The following is an 8,115-nucleotide window of genomic DNA, read 5'->3' on the forward strand; positions in this document are numbered from 1 at the left end:
CAACCCCTGGGGAACGGGAGAGGACTCGACCAGGCTCCTCAATATGTAAATTAAATAAACTGAAACATTTTCTCCCACACTTGACGCAATTTTTTTGGTACCAGAATTTCTCTAGCTCCTATTTGTACCAGTTAAAAGGACACCTAAAAACGAACTAATTTTAACCCATCCAGCAGTGTTCATTTGTACCACCCAACCTTCCTCACCCCTAGGAACGATGATAAATTGTACCATCAGGAAAATTTTCTCAGTTGTTTGGAACTCATTGCTAATATATTTTTTCCTTAAAAGTATAATAGGGTTTTTACATTTCATATAGATTGATACCAAAAGAAATTGTCTTCTCTGTAGAAACTTGGAAGAAAGTAATTCCAGATCCTTCTTGCCCTGAGCATTCTTCTATTGTAAGAAAATGCACCCTCAACTGGATGTTCTCGGCTGTCAAAGGAAAAAGAGTTTTGTGTGTTTTGTTTTGTTTTTATTTCAGAGAGGAAAGGAGGAGAGAGAGAAACATCAACGATGAATCATTGATCGGCTGCCTCCTGCACGCCCCACACCGGGGATCGAGCCCGCAACCCGGGCATGTGCCCTGACCGGGAATCGAACCTCGATCTGGATCCTAGGTCGATGCTCAACCGCTGGCCCATGCCAGTTGGGCAGGTTGTTTTTTTTTTAATGATCCATTTTGAGGTCTGATCTCAGTACTTAAAAATCTCTTGCCCTTTCAGTTTTGTTTTTTTAAATATATCTATTGATTTCAGAGAGGGAGGGAGAGAGAGAAAAAATCAATGATGAGGGGGTCATTGATCGGCTGCCTTCTGTGCACCCCCTGCTGGGGATCGAGCCCACAACCCGGGCATGTGCCCTGACCAGGAATCGAACCGCGATCTCCTGGATCCTAGGTCGATGCTCAACCACTGAGCCACGCCAGCTGGGCCAGTTTTGTTTTTTTCTGTGTGTGTGTGTGTGTGGTGGTTTTGAGAGAGACGTGGACTTCTTCCACTTGGTTATGCATTGATTGATTGATGATCGTATGTGCCCTGACCAGGTATCAAACCTGCAACCTGCAGCCTTGGTGTATCGCGATGCCGCTCTAACCAACTGAGCTGCCTGGCCAGGGCTCAGCAACTGGTTCTGAACAAAGCACTGAGTGATAAGAAAGGTCGGCTGACATCAGTTGTTGACTTCACATCATTTCAGGTATCCTAAAGGACAAAGAAGATAGCTTTTTAAAACGATGCAAAGAAGTCAGTCTGTAATTTGTTAACTAGAAAAACCAGTTACCAAGCACCCTGCCTTCTCTTCGCTTGTTAGAAGTTGAATTTGTCCTTTTCCTTGAGGGTTGATCAGAGGTCTTAGGCAGGGGACCTGGTGCCCAGGACAGATTCCTGGGCCTCGTGGAGGCCCAAGGGAAAAGGTTCAGTTGTAGCGGTCAGTGCTCAGAAGTGTGTAAAAGTGTTTGTGGAGGTGGGGACAGGGGTTAGGGGGTTGGCAGGTGCAGGGAGGAGAGATGTGTGTGAGCGTAATTTAAGTACAGAAGCAACTCCCTGGGAAGAATCAGGTAATGCAGACAAGAACACCCTTTATTCACTTGCTGGACAACTAAAACATTTTTCTCAGGTCTTTTTCTATGCTTAGGTGAATTTACAAATTTGGTGTTATACATTGTATTTTGTAATCTTTCTCATACTTCTATGTTAATGAATATTCTTTAGTCTTTGTAAATGCTACATAGTATTTTGAGAACATAATTTGTCAGATTTAGACATCTCCATTAAAACAAGCATGGTGAAATGAAAATACGGATAATTTCTATTAATCTTTGCAGATAGATTCTAAAGATATATCTGCCTATCACAGTCCACAGTTGTTCCATGAGTCTGTAGTAAATACACTTGATTGCAAGACAGCTGAAAGTTTCAAAGCCTAAGCTTTGAGTAGATGAGGAAGAGTCTTAGACGATGGGAAGCAGCTCAGTAACAAGTTGGTTCACATTATAGCAGTAATATGTAAGATTTCATTTAAAAAGCAAGGCCTGAAAAATAAGGTAGAATCATTTAACCCCAGAAGCTAAAAGTAATTAAACATGTTGAATTTCCTTCATATATATTTGGGTTTTTATTTGTAAAAGGTGTTAATACTTGCTTAATAGTTAATCATGTGACTATGCCATAATTTGGTTATTACAGTTAGGAATTTGTTTTTGGAATTAGGAATAATTTTACCCAGAGTCAGGCAGTACAGTATACTGACCCCCATGTACCAACCACTCCCACCAGCCATCAAACCATTGCCTGTGTTATTTTGAAGCAAATAAAGGTGGATATTTTAAATTTTATATATATACATATATATGAAGTTAAAAGTGAACAAAATGCACATAAAGCAAATATTTATATTAGTAGTAAAAACTCTTTATCTTTGAAGTTGTACACATTTTGTCAGGATTGGTTGCAGATTCAATTTAACAAGAAGCTGCTAATTTTAAATCCAGTATGGCTAGTTTCATCTTTAGAATCAACATACAACTTTCTTAGATGCTGATTCGACATTCATTAAAACCAAGTAAGCAGGTGTTTTGAAATTTTCTGAGGGCATGGAAATGTAAAGTGATGTGATTAAATGACAGAAAGGCATCGGGAGAAGGGAAGCCACAGCTCAGAGATGCAAGAGGTACTCTCAGGGTGGTGCCAGTGCAGACCCAGTTAGGGGCAGGTACAGCAGACCTTGGTTGTAGACAAATGTGACCCGGCAATGGAAGGGGCAAAAGATGGGTAATGGGCTTCACTGAAATGACATTTCTTCTCTCAGAGGGCCTGAGAAGCTAATGCGGTGCCTGGCACACACTGCCCAATAAATGCCTGATGCAACTCCCCAGTGATTTTCAGAGCCTCCAACAACTGGGTTCCTGGTGGATTTTCCCCTCCGTGCAACAACACATACATGTTATTGAGTAAAGCTTTAGAAAATACATTTGATTTCACTTAAGTGAGAATTATAATTGAGAAGATCTGGCTGTGGTATCCTACTAGAACATGACATTTGTCAAGTATAGTGTTTCCTTACATCCTTAACTGGAAAGATTACTGTTGAGTTTTAGGTTTGAGTCCTAACTGTAAATAATGTTAACATTAAATTTATCTCTGAAAGCACTTTATGTTACCCACAGAAAACTAGTTGAAAAGCCTATGAAAGCTAATGATAAATTCAAGTTATGTATGAAAAATTTTAAATACCCTCATCTGTTCTGCATGATTCATAGAGAGGAAAAGTTGCCAGTCTTTCATGCTTGGATGTGTCTATATCAGAATGTGGTTGCATGTTACAGTGCACAAGATTATCATTTTTACCAGTGCTGATCTGAGTTTTCACAAGAAATATATTTCAAGGCAGTCTTAACTGCTCTAGCAGAATTTCTCACTTTTGCTTCACTTCTTATTCCATTTATTTTGAAGCCAAAGTGAACTAAATATTCACCAAATTTAACTGAGCTCCTCTGAGTGAGGTAGTCTCAGATATCAGGGGAAACAAATCCTGAGTGCTTGGCAAGGGAGCTCACTGCTCTCCTGAACTTCCAGGGCTCAAAGTGTGTCTTGGTCAGTGTCAAGTGCCCAGTTCAGTGGTCTTTTATTTATTTTTAATTTTTTAAAAAAACATATCTTCATTGATTTCAGAGAGAGGAATGGAGAGAAAGAGAAACATTAATGATGAGAGAGTCATTGATCGGCTGCCTCCTGCACGCAGTTGGGATCAAGCCCGCAACCCAGCCATGTGCCTTGAATGGGAATCGAACCGCGACCTCCTGGTTCATGCTCAACCACTGAGCCATGCCAGCCGGGCAATGTGGTCTTAAATACATTCTTAATGCGGTGCAACCACCATCACAATCCATTGCCATGACTCTTTTCATCTTGGAAAACAAACTCTGTAACCATTAAACAGTAGCTCCCCATCCCCCCTACTCCCAAGAACTCATTCTTTCTTCCTCTTTGATTTTGACCACTCTCAGTGCCTCATCTAAGTGGAATCATACAACCTGTCCTTTTATGACTGGCTTATTTCACTTAGCACAGTGCCCTCAAGGTTCATCCCTGTTGACGCATATGTCAGAATGTCCTTCCTTTCAAGGCTGAGTAATATTCCATTGCATATATGTCCCACATTTTGTTTTTTCATTCATCTGTTCATGCACATGTAGGTTGCTGTCATTTTTTGACTATTTTGAAGAATGTTGCTATGAACACAGGTATACAAATGTCTTTTTTCATGTCCCTGCTTTCAGTTGTCTGGGGAATATACCCATAAGTAGGAATGCTGAGTCATATGTTAGTTCTATGTTTAATTTTTTGAGGAGCACCCATACTGTTTTCCGTAGAGGCTGCACCAATTTACATTCCCACCAACAATGCACAAAGGCTCCAATTTACCCACATCCTCACTGACACTTGGTATTTTCTGATATTTGATAGTAGCCATCATGAAGGATATGAGATGATATCTGATTGTGGTTTTAATTTGCATTTCCCTATGATCAGCGATGTTGAGCACCTTTTCATGTGCTTATTGGCACTTTGTGTCTTCTTTGGGAAATGTCTATTGAAGTCTTTTGCCATTTTTTAAAAATTGGGTTGTTTGTTTTTTATTGTTGAGCTTTAAAAGTTCTCTATACTACATATTAATTCCTTATTAGATATGTGATTTTCAAATATTTTCTCCCGTTCTCCCACTGGGATTTTGATTAAGAAAAAATTGGGCCAGGTTGGGAGGGTAGTTGTCTTAGTCCATTTGGGCTCCTATAACAAAAATAGCATAGCCCTAGCCAGTTTGGCTCCGTGGTTAGAGCTTCAGCCTGAGGACTGATGGGTCCTGGGTTCGATTCCAGCCAAGGGCAAGTACCTCGGTTACAGGGTCCATCCCCACCGTGCTGGAGGCAACCAGTCAATGTGTGTCTCTCACATTGATGTTTCTTTCTCTTCCTCCCACCCGCTCTGAAAAGCAATGGAAAACATATCCTCCGGTAAGGATTAACAAAACACAAAAAAAAACACTATTAGGTTTGTGCTTAGACATTGCTAAACTTGGCCTTGCGTTTATTTGGTATCTTGAAATAAATGTTTTAAAAATGTGGCATTGTGTTTATCTGGAATCTTGAAATAAATGTTTTAAAAATGTGGGTACTTTGCTGAGGCATTTAAATTTAGATTATAGGGCAGCCACGGAGAAAGACTGGCTCCTTGAATCCGAGGTGGAGAAGGTAGAGTTGACTTTGGCAGGGTTCACCTCACCTACTGCTCCAAGGAAACGCGCTCCCTCTGCTGATCATATTTGAATTTTACAGTGCAGCTATTCAGACGATGCACTTACTGTTTACCTAACAGCAGCTAGGACAGAAGCTGTCACCCTTCTGGAATGGAGGAGCAAGAGGGGCGGAAAATACAGGACAGAGATAGAAAACTATACAGCGCGGCGGGCTCACCACCTGTGAACCAGGCGGCCCGGCACAAGCCCGGGTTGCAGGCTCCACCCCCCGCCAGCAAGGGGCGTGCAGGAGGCAGCTGGCTAACGATCCTCATCACTGAGGTTTCTGCGCCTCCCTCTGAAATCAACAAAAATATATTAAAAAAAAAAAAGAAAAAAAACTATATAGAAAGGGTGAGATGCATGCTTGGCCTTGGGAACACAGAAAGGATCCGATCCTAAGCAGTTACTTATATTTGGAGGAACAGAAGGTAGAATGGGGACCCTGTGAATGGAGTCAGAAGGACTTGTGGCCCAGCTGGTGTGGCTCAGTCAATTCGGTTCCATTCTGGGTCAGGGCACGTGCCGGTTGCAGCCTCGATCCCCAGGAGGGGACGTACAGGAGGCAGCCGATCAATGACACTCTCATCATTAATGTTTCTATCTCTCTCCCTCTCCCTTTCTCTCTAAAAATCAATTTAAAAACATATTAAAAAGAAATAATTTGTGAATAAAGACAAAGGGTGGGGGGTGTTTAAAAATAACGTGTAAGTTATTGCAGATGATATTAAAGACACAGAAAAGCACAAAGAAGAAAACAAAAACCACAGACCCCTCACCACAGAGGTTAGCATTTAGGTCTGTGCACATTAATAACAATGACAAGCAACTGTTTATTGTGCCCTGGCTATGTGCCAGGTGCTATTTTAAGCAGGTACCCACATTTTCTACATTAATAAGGCGACTCTGTGAGGTAAGAGCTATCATCCTTCTTTTACTAACAACACAGTCACCATATTCATCCAACTTGCCCACGCAGCTAGTACGAGGTGGAGCCTGGAGTTAAATCCATGTCCTCTGACCACAGAGCCCTTTGGCATGAAATACTTTATATATTTGCATGTAATATATTTTACCATTTCAAAGAGCTAATTATCTTTATGAGTGATGCATTTAAACCAAAAGCACATTCTTTGAGCATTTAAGTTAGTAATCGATCAATGAACTAATTCAGCAAAAATGTGTCTTTCTAGTGTAGCATGTTGCCTAGAACACGTTATTTCATTTAATTCTTATGAAAATCCATGCATAATTGTTACTGTTTACATTTTTCAGGTAAGTGAAGGGATTTGCCCCCAGGGATGCCAGCTAATCAGGATACAGCTGTGAAATGGCCCAACTTGATGAGCAAGCTGAGCTGCATGTCCCAGCATTCTGCTCCCTGTATGGGAGCATTCTCCCGGCGTGGGTTACGAAAGCCACGTAGCAGCTGATTGGGAGGCAGGAGTGGAGCCAGAGCCACGTGGACTGTCGCTCTCAGCAGGGCATCCAGGAGCTGCTGGTGTTCACATGCATGGATGTGGTTTACCTGCCCACCCAGCCTCTCCTGAACAACTCTTCCCCCTTCCCCCTGGGATCCTCCGGGTGTGACTCAGCTCTTTGACAAAGGGTGTCACCTTCTCTCGCTGGACACCCACATCCTCAAAGGTGGAGGCTGGCAGGGAGACACTCGCACGGGCTCCCATCTGCCGTTGTGGATTCCAGCCTGTCCTCCAACTCCTCCCCTTCTCTTCCTGCCTGCCTGCCCTGTGGACTTCAGGCTCCAGTGTCGGAAAGGAAGACGACAGCCTTACAGAGACTTTTTAAAAATATGTACACATATTTTATGTTTCAGAGAGAGGAAGGGAGAGGGAAAGAGAGAGAAACATCAATGATGAGAGTCATTGGTCAGCTGCCTCCTGCACGCCCCCTGCTGGGTGTCATGCCGAAACCCTGACTGGGAATCGAACCATGACCTCCTGGTTCATAGGTTGACACTCAACCACTGAGCCATGCTGGCCGGGCCAGAGACTGTTTAACCAGCTTCCACAAATGGAGGTTAAATCCTTGTCATAGACCCCGTGATCTGCTTTCTGTGGTTGAACCCCAATTATTGATAGAGGCCAGAACTTAAAAAAAAAAAATTAGGTGGCCAGATGGAAATAACTTTGATCATTCATGTTTAAATAGCTAGGAGTCACACCTGAACTTACTTTTGAGAATTATGTAATTAAGCTAAGAAGGAAAAGAAGGAAGTTGCTTCTGGTAGCTCTTGCTGCTGTAACAAATTACCACAAATTTAGTGGCTTAACATAAATTTGTTTTACAGTTGTGGAGGTCATAAGTCAAAAATGGGTTTCAATGGATCATAATCAAGGTGTTGGCAGGGCTGGTGCCTCCTGGAGGCTCTAGGGGAGGATCTGTTTACTTCGCTCTTTCCAGGTTCTGGAGGCTGCCCACTTTCCCTGGCTGGAGGCTCCTTCCTCCAACTTAGAAATGCAGCCCTAACTTCTGCTTCCCTCCCCCTATCTGCTCTTGGATTCTGACTCTTGCTTTCTTCCTATAAGGCCCCTTGTGATGACATTGGGCCCACCTGGATAACCCAGGACAATCTCCCCATCTTGAGATCCTTAACTAAATTACATACAAAGTCCTTTTTGCCATATAACAGAATATATTTACAAATTCTGGGGATTAGGATGTGGACATTTTGGGGGAGCCATTATTCTGACTACCACAGGCACCGTGGAATTTTTCCTTTTGTCTCTTTTCTTTTTTAATCCTCACCTGAGGGTATTTTTTTATTATTATTATTATCATTAATTTTTAGAGAGAGGA

The sequence above is a fragment of the Miniopterus schreibersii genome (genome assembly GCF_964146895.1).
Source record: "Miniopterus schreibersii genome assembly, chromosome: 5".
Lineage (NCBI taxonomy): Eukaryota > Metazoa > Chordata > Mammalia > Chiroptera > Miniopteridae > Miniopterus > Miniopterus schreibersii.